The 22842-nt window shown below is 42.6% G+C and overlaps 1 protein-coding gene across 1 annotated transcript in view; it reads right to left on the bottom strand.

Moving 5' to 3' along the window:
• OCA2 (OCA2 melanosomal transmembrane protein) overlaps positions 1-22842 on the bottom strand; it is a 440201-nt gene that overhangs the window by 148501 nt on the left and 268858 nt on the right. The window lies entirely within an intron of this gene.

Raw genomic sequence — 22842 nt, 5'->3', positions numbered from 1 at the left:
ATTTCTTAGCCTTGCAGTGGACCAAGTTTTATACTAACTCCACGCACATATCACGTTATTTAATCCTCAAACATCCTTCAGGTCTATTTGTCATCCTTCAATCGATAGATGGGGAAATCAAGGTATGGAGAGAAACATATCTTATAAGTGATCAGACTGGAACCTGAGCACAGTTCTCTGATTCCAAACTGCACAATGGTAACCATGTGCTAAACCACTTCTCAGCACTGCTCTCTGTGCAGTCTTCCCAACCCTGCTGATGTTCATATGATAATAGGTATCAGATTCAATAACTAGAAAGTAGTACTCTAGTAAATCATGCTAGGATCCAGTGTACCTTTCTGACAAAGATGAATTTCATATTATTGTTATCAAAGAAACATGCAGCAGCTGTGAGGTTTCTGTAAGGAATTTGTGTTCCAAAAGCATGTCCCCTTGTGGATCATGTTGCTAATGTAGGAGAATGTAGCCAGGGAGAGGATGTAGCCATGAGGCCTGCTTCCAGCTGGCTTGGGGGGGATGTTGGTCCATATTGCCACTGCTAGGTTCCTCAGGGCAGCACACAAGACAAGATGTTAGGGAAGGACCATTGAATCTGCTGCCCCAGGGCCTTGTGTGTACATCTCTAAAGAGCAGGTGAGGAGGGTTCCAATGGTAACCCATTCAGAAAGGATTTCCCAAAGTCAAAAGCAGAAAGCCGAAACTAATGTGAAGATATGTGACATATGATTTCATTTGCTGTAGAGAATCAAAGGACAGCAGAACTATGCTCTGCTGGAGAGCAGGCCACTTGACATCATAAAAAGTAATGCCTAATTGTTTAATTAGGAAAATTGGATCACTCCCTAGTTCTTTATCCCTGCAGTAGGACTTCACATGCATGCCTCTGCAGTGGCCCCAATGGGGCAAAAGGATCCACTTCCCCACCCCACTGACACTGGGCTTTGACCAATGAAAGGTAAGTGGACTAGAAAAAAGCATCCCATGTTATTGCAAGCTACTCTGGAGCTTCAGGTTTGGCCATGAGAAAAATATGCCCTAGAAAATACTGCTGCCCTATGGGGGCCCCAGAGGAAGGACACATTGAGGAGATCCCATCTGCTCCAGCAGAGACTGACCGGCAGGCTGCAGGTGACCTGCAGACCTATGTACCTGCTGCACACACTCCTCTCTACCAGCCTACTGCACATGTTGCTCTGCCAGCCCTGCTTACAAGTATCCAGAATTGCCTTATAAGGTCTGAGAAAGAGCCCTTAATATTTGTTGGGTCACAAGAAGCATTTTAAAAAGCTCACATTTTTTTCCCCCAAATATTTATTGGAAGAGAAAACATCTTGGGAAATCTCTCTGATGCAGACACAGAAACTCCTGGCACAGGGGCCCCTGAGCAATCTTCATTGCATGTTTCAATCTTTGCTTTTGTTGTCTCATGATGAACCCAAATGCTGTCACAGAGAGTTTCAAACTTGAAGTTTTGGCTCTTTGGAGGAGCAAACAAAGCACAAATTCACACAGCATTGGCCATCTGTCTTCTGGAACCTCCCCTGGCTTTCCCAAAGTGGCTGATGCTTTATATCACATTATGCTGAACTTACTTCCATCATCACATTTAACACACACCTCACTTCTCCACCAGGGTGGGACCATATTGACTTGTCCAAGTTCCTTTGTGTCTTAAAGCATTCAATAATAAGTGACCTACTGCTGCAGTATTTGTCTGTTAATGCTATGTTTACATAAGAGTTCACATAAGAGACAAAATTCCGTGTCCTCATAGAGCTTATATTAGAGTAAATAAATAAATAAATAAATAAATAAATAAATAAATAAATAGGATGTCATAGAAGATGGCAGAGTAGGAAGCTCCAGAAATCCATCCACCATTCCACCCAAACAATTATTGAAGTCAGCAACCGTCTGAAGTAACTATTATCAATTTCCTAGGGCTGCCATAACCAAGTAGCTTGAAACAACAGCAACACATTGTCTCACAGTTACAAAGACCAGAAGTCTAAAGTCCTGTTAGCAGGACCACGCTTTCCCTGGCAACTCTAGAAGATCCTTGCAGCCTCATGTAGTTTCTGGTGCTTCCTAATAATCCTTGCTTATAGGTGCCTCACTCCAGTTGACATGGCCAGATTCTCTTTGTCTTCATATGTTCTTCCTTCTTTGCATGCCTGCTTGTGCTTCCAAATTCCCCCTTTTAATAAGAACACCAGTCATATTGTATTAGAGTCCATCCTAATGAACTAATTTTAACTTCACTATTTCTATAAAGACTAAATTTCCAAATAAGGTCACAATTTCAGGAACCTGGGATTAGGACTTTAACCTAACTTTTGGGGAGATACAATTCAATCCATTACAATACAGGCAAACCGGGATCCCTGGGTGGCGCAGTGGTTTGGCGCCTGCCTTTGGCCCAGGGCGCGATCCTGGAGACCCGGGATCGAATCCCACGTCGGGCTCCCGGTGCATGGAGCCTGCTTCTCCCTCTGCCTATGTCTCTGCCTCTCTCAATCTGTGACTATCATAAATAAATAAAAATTAAAAAAAACAATACAGGCAAACCTTCTTTATTGCATTTTATGGTGCTTCACAGATACTGCATTTTTTTTTTTTATAAGTTGAAGGTCTGTGACACCCCTGCATGGAGTAAGTCAATTGGCAGGCCATTTCTCCAACACTATTTGCTCACCTTGGGTCTCTGTGTCACATTTTGGTAATTTGCGCAATATTTCAAACTTTTTCATTATTATTTTTGTTATGGTGGTCTGTAGTCAGTGATCTTTGATGTTACTATTGTAATTGCTTTGGGGCACCAAGACCCACCACATCCATATAAGATGGTACACTTAATTGATAAATGTTGTGTGTGTTCTGATTGTTGCACTAACCAGCTATTCTCCCATCTCTCTCCTTTTCCTCAGGCCTCCCCAATTTTTAAGACAGAATAATATTGAAATTAGGTCAAATAATAACCCTATAGTGGCCTCTAAGTGTTCAAGTGAAGAGTTGCACATCTCTCACTTTAAACCAAAAGCTAGGGGATCCCTGGCTGGCTCAGTGATTCAGCACCTGCCTTCGGCCCAGGGTGTCATCCTGGAGTCTCAGGATTGAGTCCCACCTCGGGATCCCAGCATGGAGCCTGCTTCTCCCTCTGCCTGTGTCTCTGCCCCTCTCTCTCTGTGTGTCTCTCTCATGAATAAATAAAATCTTAAAAAAAAAAAAGAAAATTTGGCTCAGATAATTAATGAAGGTGAATACACTAAGGAATAGATTTTTAATGTAGACAATACAGCCTTCTACTGGAAGAAGACACCATTTAGGACTTTTATAGGTAGAAAGGAAAACTCAATGCCTGCTTTCAAAGCTGAAAGGACAGACTAACTCTCTTCCTACAGCGTAATGCATCTGGTGACATTAAGTTGAAGCCAATGTTCATTTACTATTCTAAAAATCCTAGGGCTCTTAAGAATTATGCTAAATCTACTCTGCCTGTGCTCTGTAAATGGAATAGCAAAGCCTGGGTGATAGCACATTTGTTTACAAAATTATTTAGTGAATATGTCAAGACTTACTACTCAGAAAATGAAAGATTTATTTCAAAATATTACTGTTCATGAATAATGCACCTGGTCACTCAAAAGCTCTGATAGAGATGTACAATGAGACTAATATTGTACATATGACTACGAACACAACATCCATTCTGTAGCCCATAGATCAATAAATCATTTCAACTTTTAAGTCTTACTGTTTAAGAAAACCATCTTTTAAAACTATAACTACCATAGATAGTGATTACTCTGATGGCTCTGAGCAAAGTCAATTGAAAACCTTCTGGAAAGGATTCACCATTCCAGATGCCATTAAGAATATTCATGATTCATGGGAAGAGGTCCAAATATCAACATGAACAGGAGTTTGGAAGAAGCTGTCCCAGCCCTTATGGATCTTGAGGGGTTCAAGACTTCAATAGAGGAAGTAACTGCAGATGGGGTAGAGACAGCAAGAGAACTAAAATCAGAAGATGTGACTGAATTGTTACAACTTCATGATGAAATTTAAACAGATGAGAAATTATTTCTTACTGATAAGCAGAGTAAATGGTTTCCAGAGATGGAATCTACTGGCGAAAAGGTTGTAAAGAGTGTTGAAATGACAACAAAGGACTTAGAATATTACATACATTTAGTTGATAAAGCAGCAGCAGAGTTTGAGAGGACTGACTCCAATTTTGAAAGATACTCTACTGTGGCTAAAATGCTATGAAAGAGCATCACACACTACAGAGAAATTGTTCATGAAAGGAAAAGTCCATTGATATGTCAGACTTCATTGATTTCTTGCTTTAAGAAATTGCCACAGCTGCCCCAGCCTTCAGCAACTATCACCCTGATCAGTCAGCAGCCACCAAAATGTAGGTAATTCCCTCCACCAGCAAAATAGATTATGACTCACTGAAAGCTCAGATGCTGGTTAGCATTTTTAGTAATTAAGTATTTTTATAAAGATTTTATTTATTCACAAGACACACAGAGGGGCGGGGCAGAGACATAGGCAGAGGGTAAAGCAAGCGCCCCACAGGGAGCCCAATGCAGAACTCATCCCGGAATTCCAGAGTCACCCAGGTGCCCCTAAGTATTTTTAAATTAAGGAATGTACATTGTTTTTTTTAGAGATAATGCTATTACATACTTAATAAACTACAATATACAATGGGGTAAACATAACTTGTATATGCACTGAAAAAACAAAAAATGCATTTGATTCAATATCTGCTTTGTTGTGTGGTCCAGAATCAAATCCACAATGTCTCTGAGGTATGCCTTTAATTATTTTGGAAATCTGGATTGTGAACCAACACTTGCAGGAGCCAGGGAAGAGATTAAGAAGAAACTGTTTAATTTTGCCTTTCTTATACTGGTTATCATTCGCCATCCTCCCAGCCCTGTAGCAGAAAACCACATTTATGTGCAACTTCCTGCTAGCAAGGTGGACAATAAGGATCTTGTCCTCCAAAAACTGGGTATGTGTGTTAATTACCGACTACTGCTTTTAAACCCTGAGAGATCAGCACAGATACTGGCCACTGTTTTAATCCCTGAGGGATTAAGCAGCTTCCAGATTTCATGAAACTATTTGGTCCCCCACCCCCTGCCCAACTTTGTGAGCCAAACACTTAAGAAATTATTTTTCAAAATACTGGTTTATTGTAGAGATAACAGAAGAGAAACATCAATGGCCACTCACAAGAAATGCACACTTAGCAAAAAAAAAAAAAAAAAAAAAGTTAGGAAAAGTCAGAAATGAAAGGCTCCAACCTTTCAATGAGCAAGATTTAGCAATCCCTGAGCAGTGGGAGAATTAAATCTAAAGGGTATTACAAGGGATCCCTGGGTGGCGCAGCGGTTTGGCGCCTACCTTTGGCCCAGGGCGCGATCCTGGAGACCCGGGATCGAATCCCACATCGGGCTCCCGGTGCATGGAGCCTGCTTCTCCCTCTGCCTGTGTCTCTGCCTCTCTCTCTCTCTCTCTCTGTGACTATCATAAATAAATAAAAATTACAAAAAAAATATTTAAAAAAAAAATAAAAAAAAAAATAAAGGGTATTACAAGATAATACTCAAAATGCTCAGTTCTCAACAAACAGTTGAGCAACCTACTTCCCTAGACTTTCAGGACGCCACATGAGGATGTACTTCAGTTTCACCCCATCCAGAGACCTGGCAAACCTGAGATCTACAGACATGGCTATGAACAAGGAAGAAAACCAGGGCCTGCCAGTATCAGCTACACAGCAGGACAGACAGCAGTTCCCAGTGACCTGCTCTGCAGATGACCCTGGTAGCTTTTACCACTGAAGACACCACTGGCCAGCATGGTTGCTGCAAACCCTCCGCATATTTATCAGTTTTTGCCCCCAGGTATTTGTGTTTCCTGATACAAGCCACCTGAATCCCTCCCCACTTTCTCTATGCTAGCCTCACCCATAGCCCAGAAACTGCATCAGTAGCCAGCCCAGGCTACTGCAGTTGTGCAAATGCAAGACACAAGCCTAGACCCCTGCTGCTGACCCTCATCTCTGTGTATGTGCTCAGTAACCCCTCCAGCTGTCTATTCTGTATTGTTAGTCTGACATGTGTCACTGACTTTCACTGCCATGTGCACACCCATGACAAGATCCTGCAGCCACAGTAGTGCATACCAATAGCCAAGGCCCCGCATAGCTTCTTGTGACTCCACATTTGGTCCTATCTCCTGTTAGTGGCCTGTACCACTGGGCTCACCTGCAGGTAGCCCTTCCAGCTATACACCTGCATGCCCCTACCCACCTCCTAAAGCTAGCCTCTACTGTTGTGTACCTCTGACAAGAACAAGCAGCCATGGTAGCACACACAGACAACCAGAGCCTCTATAACAGCAGGGCAACTTCAGTTGGCCCCACCCCTCACTGCTGGTCCTGACCCATACCACTACGTGTGTATTTGCAACTAGTCCTTGCCACCACACAGGCACCTGCAGCTGCCCCCTGCAACAAAGTGTGTGCACATCATCAGTTCCAACCACCAATTCTGCCAACCCTGGCCCCTAGCCACAAAAACGTAGAGGCAATGCTGAGGACCACAAAAGCATTTGTAGCCTCTGTAGACCACCCACGGTAGTCACCAAGAATCACACAGTGACAGTGTGGACTTCAGCAGGCTGAATGAACCAACAATTCACCATACACTCCAGAACCAGAGCTTCCACTGACCCCACACTTCATGCCCTCCACCACTATACCCAGGTATAGTAGCACAGTCCAGCTTGTCCCTACCTGTAGGTAAAGGTCTTTCCTTACTCAGTCCATTAAGTCTGGAAGAAGTGACTGGTTTTTCAAATGCACACAAACCTACACAAGTCTAGAGGGTTCTGAAAATTCCAAAGAAACATGGTAAATTTTCAGCAGCTGATGCCAAAGAAATAGAGATCCAGGAATTGTATGACACAGAATTCAAAATAATTGTTCTAAAAATGCTCAGAGGGCTATAAGGGAACAAACAACTTAACAAAAACAGAAAAGCAAAACTAGAACAAACAGTTCAACAAAGAGAAATAAAATATTAAAAGAATGAAATATAAATTTTGGAGCTGGAGAGTATAATGACTTAGCTGAAGAATTCAATAGAGATCTTTAAGAGTAAACTGGACCAAGCAGAACAAATAATCATGATACTCAAAGACAAATCATTTTAAATCACCCAGATGAGAAAAAAAATAAAATGAAAAGAAATGAAGAAAGCCTATGAAACTTATGGTATACCATCAAGGGAAACAATCTATGTATCTTTGGAGTCCCAGAAAAAGGGAGGTAGAAAGGAGTGGCTGTGGGACCCAGGAAATTTAACAAAAATCCCCTACCCTTGGACAAGCAGAGCAGGACAAACTCCATTTTGTGCTGCACCTGCCACCTCCTGTATGACCTCCACAGGACCTGCTTATTGCTTAAGGTGCTGCCACCCTAGTCAAGCCTCTGAGCACAACCTTATCAGAAATCGGCTCATAACAATGTAACCCCACCTTGTACCCGCCAAAACTGCACGCCAATTCTGACCAAAGTAATAGGCCAGCTCAAATGGATACTATAGGGTAAGATGTAATTCAATGGCCACCTGCGTGTGGACCGACATGACTGTGCAACTTTCTGCCTATGTTACAATCCCATTGGCCACTGGCCCCTATAAAGGTGCTATGCCTCTTAGCCTCAGGGTCCAAGCCCCTGCTCCGCTGTGTCGGGTATACTTGGACCCAAGCTCGAGCTTGCTAATAAACCCTCGTGCGCTTGCATCGGTGTCGGCTCCTTGGTGGTTTCTCAGATTCGCTAAGAACTTCCTAAAGCTGGGGAGAGAACTGGATACCCAAGTTCATGAAACTAACAGATCACCCAAAAATTTTAATCCACCTATTCTTCTCTAAGACACATTATAATTAAAATGCCTAAAATCAAAACAAAAAATTCAAAAAGCAGCAAGAGAAAATAATTTCTCTCATACAAGGGAATCCTATAAGGCCATCAATGGATTTCTCAGCAGAAACCTTGCAGTCCACAAAAGAATATTCAAAATGTTGAAAGAAAAATACTGCCAACCAAGAATGTTGGCAAAGCAGCCAGCAAAGCAGTACTTCCGAAATGAAGAAAAAATAAAGATTTCCCCAGACAAACAGACGCTAAGGAAGTTCATCACCATTAGCCTACCTTGCAAGAAATGCCAAAGAAAGTACTTCAAGCTGAAAAGTTACTCATTAGTAACACAAACACAAATGAAAGTATAAAACTCACTGGTAAATGTAAGTATAGAGTCAAATTCAGAATACTCTAATACTATAAATGGCGGAATGTGAATCACTTAACTCTGGTATAAAGGTTAAAAGACAAAAATATTAAAAATAACTATACCAACAACAATCTATTAAAGGATACACAAGATTAAAAGATGTATACTGTGATATAGGTACATTTAAATATGTGTGTGTATATATATGTGTATATATATATAATATCAATGAAACTAAGATCCACTTTTTTGAAAAGATAAATAAAATGGACAAACCTTTAACTAAACTAAGAAAAAATAAGATTCAAATAAATAAGAATAGAAAAGGAAACATCACAACTGAAACCACAGACGTGCGTAGGATTGTAAGAGACTACCATGAACAGTTATATGACAACAAATTAGACAACCGAAAAGACATGGATAAATTTCTTGAAACATACAACCTGCCAAGACTGAATCACAAAGAAATAGAGAATCTGCATAGACTCATATTTAGTAAGGATATTTTTTAAAGAGTTTATTTATTTGTTCATGAGAGACAGAGAGACAGAGAGAGAGAGAGAGAGAGAGAGGCAGAGGGAGAAGCAGACCCCATCCAGGGAGCCTGACATGGGACTCGATCCTGAGTCTCCAGAATCAGGCCCTGGGATGAAGGCAGCGCTAAACAGCTGGGCCACACTGGCTGCCCTTTAGTAAGGAGATTGAATCAATAAAGAAAAGTCTTCAAAAAGAAAAAAACTCAAGACCATATGGTTTCATTGGTGAATTCTACCAAAGATTTCAAGAATTAATGCTAATCCTTCTCAAAGTCTGGCAAATACTGAAGGGGAGAGAACACTTCCAAATTGGTGAATTTTACAAAACATTTAAGAAATGCTTTAATGTTTTAAATTAAAAATATTTAATGAGGAGTACCTGGATGGCTCCGTGGTTAAGCCTTTGCCTTTGACTCAGGTCTTGATCTCAGGGTCCTGGGATAGAGTCCCGCATCAGGTGGGACTCATGAGAGACACACACAGAGAGAGGCAGAGACACAAGCAGAGTGAGAAGCAGGCTTCCTGCAAGGAGCCAGATGTGGGACTTGATTCCAGATCCCAGGATCACATCCTGAGCAGACGCTCAACTGCTGAGTGACCCAGGGATCCCTAAAAGATATATTTACTGAAAAATTAACACCAATCCTTCTCAAACTATCCCCAAGCCTGAAGTGAATGCCATACTTCCTTACATTCTATAAAGTGACCATTACCTTGATACCAAAGCCAGGCAAAGGCATTACCAGAAAACTGTAGACCCATATCCTTTATGAAATCTGGCACCAAATGCCTGAACTTAAGGAAGCCATTGCCTCTCTAACCATGATACACATGGAAAGATACACATGGAAAGATGCTAGGGTTCTGGCAAAAGAAGACAAAGCCACAAAAGGAGCAGATACACAGATAGTATCATTCAAGAAACAAAAAATAAAATTAAAAAGCAGCAAATGGGGGAGGGGCAAGATGGCAGAAGAGTAGGGTCCCCAAATCACCTGTCCCCACCAAATTACCTAGAAAACCTTCAAATCATCCTGAAAATCTATGAATTCGGCCTGAGATTTAAAGAGAGAACAGCTGGAATGCTACAGTGAGAAGAGATCGCTCTTCTATCAAGGTAGGAAGACGGGGGGGAAAAGAAATAAAGAAACAAAGGCCTCCAAGGGGGAGGGGCCCCACGAGGAGCCGGGCTGAGGCCGGGGCGAGTGTCCCCAGGACAGGAGAGCCCCGTCCCGGAGGAGCAGGAGCTGCACCAACCTCCCCGGGCGGAAAGGGGCTCGCAGGGAGTTGGAGCAGGACCCAGGAGGGCGGGGATGCCCTCGGGCTCCCTGGGACAGTAACAGAGCAACTGCGCGCCCAGGAGAGTGCGCCATACCCTGCGCCTGAGCTCCCTAAAAGAGTGCAGCGCGCAGGGCGGGACCGGAGCAGCTGGGAGGGGCTCGGGGCGGCTCCACAGAGGGGGCTGCGCGGCTGGGAGCAGCTCGGAGGTGCTCGAGGGGCTGCTCCGTGGGGCTCGAGGGGCTGCTTCGCGGAGGGGGCTGCGCAGCCAGGAGCGCGAATCCAACAGTGCAGGCCCCGGAGCACAGGGCGCCCGGACACAGCCCAGGATCCGGCCTCCCCCCGGGACAGGCAGAGGCCGGGAGGGCCCAGGACAGCAAGGACGCTCCTGCCCCGAGCTGAGCAGATCAGCGGCCCCGCCCTGGAGCATCCAGGCCCTGCAGACAGAGAGCTCTGGAGCTACTGTGGGAGCTGACTCCAGGGCTCCAGAGCTGGCCGCTGCCACAGGGGTTGTTCCTCCAGGGGCCTCACGGGGTAAACAACCCCCACTGAGCCCTGCACCAGGCAGGGGCAGAGCAGCTCCCCCAAGTGCTAACACCTGAAAATCAGCACAACAGGCCCCTCCCCCAGAAGACCAGCTAGACTGACAGTTCCAGGGGAAGTCAAGGGACTTAAAGTATACAGAATCAGAAGATACTCCCCCGTGGGATTTTGTTTTTTGTTTGTTTTTTGTTTGTTTGTTTTGTTTTGTTTTGCTTTTTGATTTGTTTGCTTCCCCCACCCTTTTTTTCCCTTTCTTTTTCTTTCTCTTTTTTTTCTTTTCTTTTCTTTTTTTCTTCCTTTTTTTTTCTCTTTCTCTTTTCTTTCCTTCTTTCTCTCCTCTCTTTTTCTCCTTTTCCCAATACAACTTGCTTTTTGGCCACTCTGCACTGAGCAAAATGACTAGAAGGAAAACCTCACCTCAAAAGAAAGAATCAGAAACAGTCCTCTCTCCCACAGAGTTACAAAATCTGGATTACAATTCAATGTCAGAAAGCCAATTCAGAAGCACTATTATACAGCTACTGGTGGCTCTAGAAAAAAGCATAAAGGACTCAAGAGACTTCATGACTGCAGAATTTAGAGCTAATCAGGCAGAAATTAAAAATCAATTGAATGAGATGCAATCCAAACTAGAAATCCTAACGACGAGGGTTAACGAGGTGGAAGAACGAGTGAGTGACATAGAAGACAAGTTCATGGCAAAGAGGGAAACTGAGGAAAAAAGAGACAAACAATTAAAAGACCATGAAGATAGATTAAGGGAAATAAATGACAGCCTGAGGAAGAAAAACCTACGTTTAATTGGGGTTCCCGAGGGCACCAAAAGGGCCAGAGGGCCAGAATATGTGTTTGAACAAATCATAGCTGAAAACTTTCCTAATCTGGGAAGGGAAACAGGCATTCAGATCCAGGAGATAGACAGATCCCCCCCTAAAATCAAAACAAACTGTTCAACACCTCGACATTTAATAGTGAAGCTTGCAAATTCCAAAGATAAAGAGAAGATCCTTAAAGCAGCAAGAGACAAGAAATCCCTGACTTTTATGGGGAGGAGTATTAGAATAACAGCAGACCTCTCCACAGAGACCTGGCAGGCCAGAAAGGGCTGGCAGGATATATTCAGGGTCCTCAATGAGAAGAACATGCAACCAAGAATACTTTATCCAGCAAGGCTCTCATTCAGAATGGAAGGAAAGATAAAGAGCTTCCAAGACAGGCAGGAACTGAAAGAATATGTGACCTCCAAACCAGCTCTGCAAGAAATTTTAAGGGGGACTCTTAAAATTCCCCTTTAAGAAGAAGTTCAGTGGAACAATCCACAAAAACAAGGACTGAATAGATATCATGATGACACTAAACTCATATCTGTCAATAGTAACTCTGAATGTGAATGGGCTTAATAACCCCATCAAAAGGTGCAGGGTTTCAGACTGGATAAAAAAGCAGGACCCATCTATTTGCTGTCTACAAGAGACTCATTTTAGACAGAAGGACACCTACAGCCTGAAAATAAAAGGTTGGAGAACCATTTACCATTTGAATGGTCCTCAAAAGAAAGCAGGGGTAGCCATCCTGATGTCAGATAAACTAAAATTTACCCCGAAGACTGTAGTGAGAGATGAAGAGGGACACTATCTCATACTTAAAGGATCTATCCAACAAGAGGACTTAACAATCCTCAATTTATATGCCCCGAATGTGGGAGCTGCCAAATATATCAATCAATTAATAACCAAAGTGAAGAAATACGTAGATAACAATACACTAATACTTGGTGACTTCAATCTAGCTCTTTCTATACTCCATAGGTCTTCTAAGCACAACATCTCCAAAGAAACAAGAGCTTTAAATGATACACTGGACCAGATGGATTTCACAGATATCTACAGAACTTTACATCCAAACTCAACTGAATACACATTCTTCTCAAGTGCACATGGAACTTTCTCTAGAATAGACCACATACTGGGTCACAGATCAGGTCTGAACGGATACCAAAAGATTGGGATCGTCCCCTGCATATTCTAAGACCATAATGCCTTGAAATTAGAACTAAATCACAACAAGAAGTTTGGAAGGACCTCAAACACATGGAGGTTAAGGACCATCCTGCTAAAAGATGAAAGGGTCAACCAGGAAATTAAGGAAGAATTAAAAAGATTCATGGAAACTAATGAGAATGAAGATACAACCATTCAATATCTTTGGGATTCAGCAAAAGCAGTCCTAAGGGGGAAATACATCGCAATACAAGCATCCATTCAAAAACTGGAAAGAACTCAAATACAAAAGCTAACCTTACAGATAAAGGAGCTAGAGAAAAAACAGCAAATAGCTCCTACACCCAGGAGAAGATGAGAGTTAATAAAGATTCGAGCAGAACTCAACGAAATCGAGACCAGAAAAACTGTGGAACGGATCACCGGGAGTTGGTTCTTTGAAAGAATTAATAAGATAGATAAACCGTTAGCCAGCCTTATTAAAAAGAAGAGAGAGAAGACTCAAATTAATAAAATCATGAATGAGAAAGGAGAGATCACTACCAACACCAAGGAAATACAAACGATTTTAAAAACATATTATGAACAGCTATACGCCAATAAATTAGGCAATCTAGAAGAAATGGACGCATTCCTGGAGAGCCACAAACTACCAAAACTGGAACAGGAAGAAATAGAAAACCTGAACAGGCCAATAACCAGGGAGGAAATTGAAGCAGTCATCAAAAACCTCCCAAGACACAAGAGTCCAGGGCCAGATGGATTCCTAGGGGAATTCTATCAAACGTTTAAAGAAGAAACCATACCTACTCTCCTAAAGCTGTTTGGAAAGATAGAAAGAGATGGAGTACTCCCAAATTCGTTCTATGAGGCCAGCATCACCTTAATTCCAAAACCAGACAAAGACCCCACCAAAAAGGAGAATTACAGACCAATATCCCTGATGAACATGGATGCAAAAATTCTCAACAATATACTGGCTAATAGGATCCAACAGTACATTAAGAAAATTATTCACCATGACCAAGTAGGATTTATCCCTGGGACACAAGGCTGGTTCAACACCCGTAAAACAATCAATGTGATTCATCATATCAGCAAGAGAAAAACCAAGAACCATATGATCCTCTCATTAGATGCAGAGAAAGCATTTGACAAAATACAGCATCCATTCCTGATCAAAACTCTTCAGAGTGTAGGGATAGAGGGAACATTCCTCAACATCTTAAAAGCCATCTACGAAAAGCCCAAAGCAAATATCATTCTCAATGGGGAAGCACTGGGAGCCTTTCCCCTAAGATCAGGAACAAGACAGGGATGTCCACTCTCACCACTGCTATTCAACATAGTACTGGAAGTCCTAGCCTCAGCAATCAGACAACAAAAAGACATTAAAGGCATTCAAATTGGCAAAGAAGAAGTCAAACTCTCCCTCTTCGCCGATGACATGATACTCTACATAGAAAACCCAAAAGTCTCCACCCCAAGATTGCTAGAACTCATACAGCAATTCGGTAGTGTGGCAGGATACAAAATCAATGCCCAGAAATCAGTGGCATCTTTATACACTAACAATGAGACTGAAGAAAGAGAAATTAAGGAGTCAATCCCATTTACAATTTCACCCAAAAGCATAAGATACCTAGGAATAAACCTAACCAAAGATGTAAAGGATCTATACCCTCAAAACTATAGAACACTTCTGAAAGAAATTGAGGAAGACACAAAGAGATGGAAAAATATTCCATGCTCATGGATTGGCAGATTTAATATTGTGAAAATGTCAATGTTACCCAGGGCAATACACACGTTTAATGCAATCCCTATCAAAATACCATGGACTTTCTTCAGAGAGTTAGAACAAATTATTTTAAGGTTTGGGTGGAATCAGAAAAGACCCCGAATAGCCAGGGGAATTTTAATAAAGAAAACCATATCTGGGGGTATCACAATGCCAGATTTCAGGTTGTACTACAAAGCTGTGGTCATCAAGACAGTGTGGTACTGGCACAAAAACAGACACATAGATTAATGGAACAGAATAGAGAACCCAGAAGCGGACCCTGAACTTTATGGTCAACTAATATTTGATAAAGGAGGAAAGACTATCCATTGGAAGAAAGACAGTCTCTTCCATAAATGATGCTGGGAAAATTGGACATCCACATGCAGAAGAATGAAACGAGACCACTCTCTTGCACCATACACAAAGATAAACTCAAAATGGATGAAAGATCTAAATGTGAGACAAGATTCCATCAAAATCCTAGAGAAGAATACATGCAACAACCTTTTTGAACTCGGCCACAGTAACTTCTTGCAAGATACATCCATGAAGGCAAAAGAAACAAAAGCAAAAATGAACTATTGGGACTTCATCAAGATAAGAATCTTTTGCACAGCAAAGGATACAGTCAACAAAACTAAAAGACACCCTCAGAATGGGAGAAGATATTTGCAAATGACATATCAGATAAAGGGCTAGTTTCCAAGATCTAGAAAGAACTTCTTATACTCAACACCAAAGAAACAAACAATCCAATCATGAAATGGGCAAAAGACATGAAGAGAAATCTCAGAGAGGAAGACATAGACATGGCCAACATGCACATGAGAAAATGCTCTGCATCACTTGCCATCAGGGAAATACAAATTAAAACCACAATGAGATACCACCTCACACCAGTGAGAATGGGGAAAATTAACAAGGCAGGAAACCACAAATGTTGGAGAGGATGCAGAGAAAAGGGAATCCTCTTACACTGTTGGTGGGAATGTGAACTGGTGCAGCCACTCTGGAAAACTGTGTGGAGGTTCCTCAAAGAGTTAAAAATAGACCTGCCCTACGACCCTGCAATTACACTGTTGGCGATTTACCCCAAAGATACAGATGCAATGAAACGCAGGGACACCTGCACCCCGATGTTTAAACAGCAATGGCCACAATAGCCAAGCTGTGGAAGGAGCCTCGGTGTCCATCGAAAGATGAATGGATAAAGAAGATATGGTTTATGTATACAATGGAATATTACTCAGCCATTAGAAAGGACAAATACCCACCATTTGCTTCAATGTGGATGGAACTGGAGGGTATTATGCTGAGTGAAATAAGTCAATCGGAGAAGGACAAACATTATATGTTCTCATTCATTGGGGAATATAAATAATAGTGAAAGGGAATATAAGGGAAGGGAGAAGAAATGTGTGGGAAATATCAGAAAGGGAGACAGAACGTAAAGACTCCTAACTCTGGGAAATGAACTAGGGGTGGTAGTATGGGAGGAGGGCGGGGGGTGGGAGTGAATGGGTGACAGGCACTGGGGGTTATTCTGTATGTTGGTAAATTGAACGCCAATAAGAAATAAATTTAAAAAAATGAAATAAAAAAATAAAAAGCAGCAAATGATGATAAAGTTTTCCACAATAAAGAAATGAATTAAAAGTTATACAAAAGGGCTATTTTTAAAATAAGTATTCTAGACTGATTTAGCACTTTAAACTATATGAATGTATAATTTGATTTAAAAATGAACATTAAACAACTAAACAGATCAAAACAAGTAAAATACACAATGTTAGGTGGTATTAAGCGCTTGGATTAAAAAGCAAAAAGGAGATGAGGGGGTATCACTTTTGCACTGGGCAATATTTTTTAAAAACTTAATAAAAGGGGGGCAAGTTCAAGCTCCTAATGATCTGTGTAAAAAATCTCAGGCAGAAAGAATAGGAAGTACGAAAGCCCTAAGGCAGGAGTTTGCTTGACATGTCCAAGGAAAGCTAGGGAGGCCAGTGTAGCTGGAGCTAAGTGGATAAAGGGAAGAATGATAGGAAGTGAAACCAGAGGTGATGGTGATCAGATTGGAAAGCTTGTAGGCACTCCAAGACTGAATTGTGCTGAGTGTAATGGGACTCCTCAGCGAAGAATGGACGCTTGAGGGTGGAGCAAGGGTAGAAACAAAACAATTTGGAGGTGACTGCAATACACAAGTGGGGAATGTTGGCTACGATCTGGGGGCAGTGGTGAAGACTATGGGAACTGGCCATATTTGGAAGCTTCAAAGGGCAGCTGGCTGTATGCTGTAAAAAAAATGCAAGGGCTCAGTCTGGTTCTAAGATTTGGGGTCCTGAGAAACTGAGAAAATGAAATTTTTATGGAAGTGAGGAGGATTGGGGAAGCACAGAATCAGGTGGAGAGGTGAGAGGGGCAATTGGATACCTGACCCCAGGATCTGCAGAGAAGCCAAGGAGTAGAGTGGAATTTAGAGCATGAGCTTGTATGAGACCACTTGCAATGAGTCTAGAGAATGAAGTGGTCAGAACTGAGCCCAGTATTTGGGAGCTGAAAGGTGAAGACCTATGGAAGGAGACCAAAGAGGAGCGGCTGCATGGGTAGGAGGAGAACCTTGAGGAGCCAAGCAGGAAAAGGATCACAAGGGGAAGAGAGGCTGCCTCTACCATGTGCTGCTGACAGGCCAGGTTAAAAGAGAACCAGGAGCATCACTTGGATTTCTCACAAGGGTGAATACCATGAGGTCTTGCAGTGGGGTCAAGAGAAAAATGAAGAGGGATTACAGCAAGATGAGGGTGGCAAGGATAGACGATGCTTTCACAGAGTTGGTTGTTAAAGGAAGTAGAGGAAAGGGAAGAGAGCCATAGAGATGCATGGCTCACTGAGGGAGAGATGGCAGCATGTTTAGAACCTGATGAGGATGATGTAGTGGAGAGTGAAAAATAAATTATGTAGGAAAGAACTGTGGCTTTGGGGCCAGGTAGCGGGGCTGGCCTCCACTGAGACTAGGAATCCCTTCCATTTAACTGGAAGGAAGGTAGGATGCACTGGGCAGCCACAGTGGTCATTACTTATAAAACCTCCCATATGACTGCTTTTATCTTGTCACAAAGGGGAAGCAAGGTCATCAACTGTGAGGAAGGAAGAGGAGGGCAGGACGCTGGAGGCTCAAAGAGAGAAAAGAGGTGTGCTAGAGTCAAGAGTCATGGGCAGATGAGGCCCAGGGAGAAGTTGTGTGGCTGGCAGCAGTAAGGAATCATGAGGGAAGTGCTGTGGCTGGGAGGCAAGATGGCAATGCAGGTGCTTGCTGCTCTCTCCATTGTCTGTGCATGTAGGGTGGGGAGGCAGGAGGCAGGCTTAACCTGGTCATGGGTAGTGCTTTGCCAATGACCGTAAAGCCAAATAGAGGCAAGGGAGATAAGAATTAATACACAGAAATAATAATAGCCATGACAGGTAGATGTTTAAAGAGGAAAGAGAGTCCAGAGGAAGGTGGGTCAGCTGGAAGGGCTGTTGACTTGAGTAACAAAGTTATCAACAACAACAAACCCTAGGGCAGGGTCCAGAACTGAGTTATATTTCCCTTTGCAGGTACACAAAGACTTTAAGGGAGCTAAAGCACATGGGTAGTATTAAGGTAATCAATTTCCAGATCTTCCATACATTGTCAAAGTGAGCTGCTTTCAGTCCTAGATAATGAATGTCCTAGGGTCCATGCAAAGAGAGGCAGGAGGGATGGTTCCTGGAACATGGCCCAGTGGATATTGAAAATCATGCAGTTGTTGGGAAAGGTTCTGCTTGGACGGCTCCCAGCTGAGCCCCAGAGATCCTTAACACAGGAAGGAATGCAGGTGAGGTTGGACTGCTGCCTACTCCAGGGCCCATTTGGGATGCCTGCTAGGCCTACACACACTGCCTGCTATGCCAAGCCAAGATGCTCTACATTCCCCTGAGACTTCTAGTTTGGTTTTGGGTCTGCACAAAACAATTCTCTTCTTGATATTGCTACAGAGTCATCCTAGGACAGCCATCACTTCACCCCATGCAATGTTACTTGCAACATCCCCACACATGGCACTGTACAAAAAAGACCAGCTGAGTGCCCACTGCTGGGCTGTTCACCTCAGCTATGCCCACAAGGAGTTCTGGGGGGGAAAAGTGGCTAGCTCATATATTTTAAGTTAATATGTAAAGTTTGTCATCCTAATTTAAAATAGTTCCCAAGATGACAAAACATGAGAGACACCTAACTCTGGGAAACGAACAAGGGGTAGTGGAAAGGGAGGTGGGCGGGGGGTTGGGGTGACTGGGGGATGGGCCTTGAGGGGGGCACTTGGCGGGATGAGCACTGGTGTTATGCTGTATGTTGGCAAACTGAACTTCAATTTAAAAAAAAAGTAGTTCCCCAGAATGTAATTGCTAGCATATGTTGACATTATTAAACAAAAGCATTCCATCATTTTTTAAGTCTATACACTTATATTCAAATATTGCAATATTACTTCATCCAAAAACACATATAAAGCTCTTTTTCAGATATCTGAGCAGGACACATGCCTTGCTGCCTGACCTTTAACGCCTACAATGGGCCTCTGATCCAGGACCCTGGGAAGGATGGCTCCTGACAGAGTGGCAGGAGAATTAACAAAGGGAGGCTGGCTAGGCTGTCCCTTACAGGGGTGAAAGAAATGCATGGCACAAGATGCCCAGAGAGGGCATGACGTGGCCCAGGTAGCCAACAACAGGGCAAGGGGCTGCCCTGGGACATGAGGCAATGCAAAGGGGCAGGCATGGCACTTTCATGTGGACAGCTGCTCTAGTACATCCCTGTGTAATATCAGACAGTGGGCTCCAAGAGGAGAGGCTATTCTGTGAAAGAATGTAAACAGCAGAAGCCAGCAGGATCATTTTTGAAATTTGAATTTACTGTCAACATTCGAGAGTTGAGAATTTTTCAGAGAAATATAGTGATACCTGCTGTTTTTTTTGTTTTTTTGTTTTGTTTTGTTTTGTTTTTGTTTTTGTTTTTGTTTTTTATCAAGTAAGTTCACACACTAAGCCTACTTCCTTGTAGGGAGACGATGCATCACAACCAGACAGGTATTGCCCTCCCTCTGACCCAGAGTACCTTGCCCTCTCTCTAAGCCCATATCACCTTCCCTTCCTGCATCTACCACACCCTGTGCCCAGCACACTTCCTGCATCTACCACTCCCTGTGCCCAGCACACCTGCTCTCCCTCTACTCACCACACCAATCCTCCCTGTACCTACCACCTGCCTTCCTTAAACCCACCACCACTGGGGGTCAGTGTTCACTTATCTCCAGCTAGCACTCTTGCTGATTTGTCATTTTGCTGCTGATATCTGCCAACTGTCCCCAGGTGAGACATTAAATTTGGACACTCAATCTAGAGATTTGTTCCAGCCATCTCTGTTAGATGGGAACGTGCTTGGGCCTCTGAAGAATTACCCACTCCTGGCTGGATTCCTTTTGTATGCAATTTAACAAGTGCCCCAGGTAAATACCAAGGACAGTTTGCATCTTCACAGGAGATCCTGAGAATGGAGGGGGTGGAATTGTAGTTCTGCAGTGGCAGGTTCATATTTATAGTGGTAGGGAAACACCCCCAGATGGGGCCTTGGACCAGACCAGCACATCTCCAGTGCACATGTGCAGGTGGTCACATCTTGTCCATGTGCAGGTTCTGAATTGGTAGGCTGGGTAGCCAAGACATGCATCTGTAGAAGCTCCAAGGCTGCTGACACCCAGACTGCACTTGAGATGGAGAGGCTGCACATTGTCAATGTAATGCATTCCTTTTCTTCTTCCTGGAACTCTTATTACCATGCTAGGTCTCCTGGGTCTCACCAAATCCTATCTTTTTTCATGATTCTATTCCTTTGTACTTTTGCTCTGTACTTTTATAGTTAGCACTTTCACTTGGCTTCAAATCCACTCACTCAGGTCCAACACTGACTTTTCATCAATTAATTATTCAATATTTTTTAAAAAGTCATACGTTTTAATTCCAGAAAGTATTTTTTGTTCAATGCTTAAAACCTCCCTGAGTGTTCTTATAATTTCTTGTTTGTTTTCCTATGTCTCTGGGACATGCTGTGATCAATCTTCTCTGAGGGTATTGGTGCCCCACATGTGCCACTTGATTTTTGCGGAGTGTCATGGAGCTAGGATCCGGCACTGTAGTGGCCAGTCTTCAAGTCATGGAAGGTGAAGGACCCTCAGCCTGGGCACTACAGGGCCTCTCAAAGGCCATTCTCTTTAGGAAGTAGGGGAGCCCCTCCCAAAGAAGTTGGGCACTACCCCAAGGGGCTGACTTGCAACCTGACAGCCTGCCAGTACCACAGTCATTAAACTGCAGAAGCTCTGCCAACCTAAAAGGGAAACAGCATCTCTCTGCTGCTGTCACTTCTGTTTCTCTAACCCAGTGCATTCTCAGCTTGCACAATGATAGAGCTGGGATTCAAGCCCAGACCCACCTTCTCCAGAACCTGAACTGTTAATTGCTACAAATGCTCATGTTCTTTTTTTTTTAAGTGCTCATGTTATCAAACCTAACTGCAATCTGCTGGACAAGGTTCAACCCTGCACATTATTTTGATCCTGGGTGTTTTAAGACAGGATGAGCAAAAACAAAATGAGGCTATAAAAACAACAAAAGCACATGTGAAATGCTTCTGACTTTTACCGCCCCGAAAAAGCATTTTCTTTGTCAAGGGTTATGGCAGTCTGCCCTCTGTCCTAGCAGGTAGCAAGGACGAGATGACAAAGACCTACAGGAAGAAGGTAGATGAGAACAAGCCATGAAAAACTGACTTCCACACCAAGCCTGAATGATAATACAGATAATGATGAGGATCCAAGAAGTCAGAGACAACCCACAAAATTATGTGCATAAATTACCATCCTTTGAAATTAACATCCAGGACAAGAATAATCACATTTTAACTTGAAAATAGCCTAAGAATTCTTCCTGTTCAAGCAAATGAGGCTGAAAAGATTTAAATGGAGAAAGGCTGTCAGGGAATTCTCAGTCATCAGCAATGTATTGCAGGTTTCCAATAGTCTATAGTACAATGTACTGGGGACCTGAGAAAACTGCCTATGAAAACAGGTCTGAGTTCACCTTGGCTCCCGCAGCTCCTTGTCAACAGTAGACAGGAAGGGGAAGGAAGGTGAGGCACGGATGTCAACGGGATTACATAGTATGGAAATATTCATTAAGGCTAAGAAAGACAATACCATATGATTTCACTATAAATGGAATCCCCCCCCCCCAAAAAAAAAAACAACAACAAAAGAAAAAAAGACAAAAAGCAGAATCAGACTTACAAATACAGAGAATTAACTGATGGTTGCCAGAGGGGAGGAGGAGGGGTTGGGCAAAATGGGTGAAGGGGAGTGAAAGATACTGGCTATTGTTATGGAATGAATAAATCACCGAAATAGAAGGCACAGCATAAAGGATACAGTTAGTGATAAAATAACAGAAATGTGTTAGGACTGATGGTAGTTACACTTGTGGTGAACACAGCATAATGTGTAAACTTGTCAAATCACTATGTTGTACACCTGAAACTAATGTAACATTGTGTGTCAACTATACTAAAAAAAAAAAAAAAAAAAAAGAATACACTTCAAGTGATTAGCACTGAACAATGTGTATAGAATTGTTGAATCGTTATATTGCATAAGCTATAGAACACTGTTAGCTATACTTCAATTAAAAACAATAAAAATTAAAGGGGTTCCTGGTTGGCTCAGTCTATTAAGTGTATATGACTCGTGATCTCAGCTCAGGTATTACCTCTCACAGTCATAACTTCAAGCCCCACAGTGGGCTCCATGCTGGATGTGGAGTCTACTTACCAATTAATTAATTAGTTAATTAATTAAAAATTAAAGACAAAACAAAAAGGAAATATTTCCAAACCAGTTGATGGGTAGTCACCATCCAAAACCCCCAGTGCCTCCCCTTTGGGTCCCACTCTGCCCCAAGCAAGTAACAGTGACACAGAGTAAGAGGAGAGAGGGGGCTTCACGCTTCCTCCTTCAGAGGCTCCATGTCTATTCTGATTGCCCTAAATAATGATGCAATATCAAGTTGACCTAATAATGTTAAATATTGTTTAATAGTATTACCATTAAAAATAAGCAAAAGTTAAAATGAAGGGGAGAGCCCATGGAATAAGGAAAATTTAAAGAAGCAAAGCTAATCCCAAAAAAACCCTGGGGTGCTCTTCAAAACCCAGCTGTGCTTTGTTGTAATTTTCAATGAAGCTCCACCCAGCCAAATTAAAAAGCCAAATTAAAGAGCCCATCTACAACCTAGTTCTTTCGACCCTGTATACT

Source organism: Canis lupus, chromosome 2, assembly GCF_048164855.1.
Source record: "Canis lupus baileyi chromosome 2, mCanLup2.hap1, whole genome shotgun sequence".
In the NCBI taxonomy this organism is placed as follows: Eukaryota; Metazoa; Chordata; class Mammalia; order Carnivora; family Canidae; genus Canis; species Canis lupus.
The sequence above is the reverse complement of the archived record's forward strand: the minus strand, read 5'-3'. Positions and strand labels throughout refer to the sequence as shown.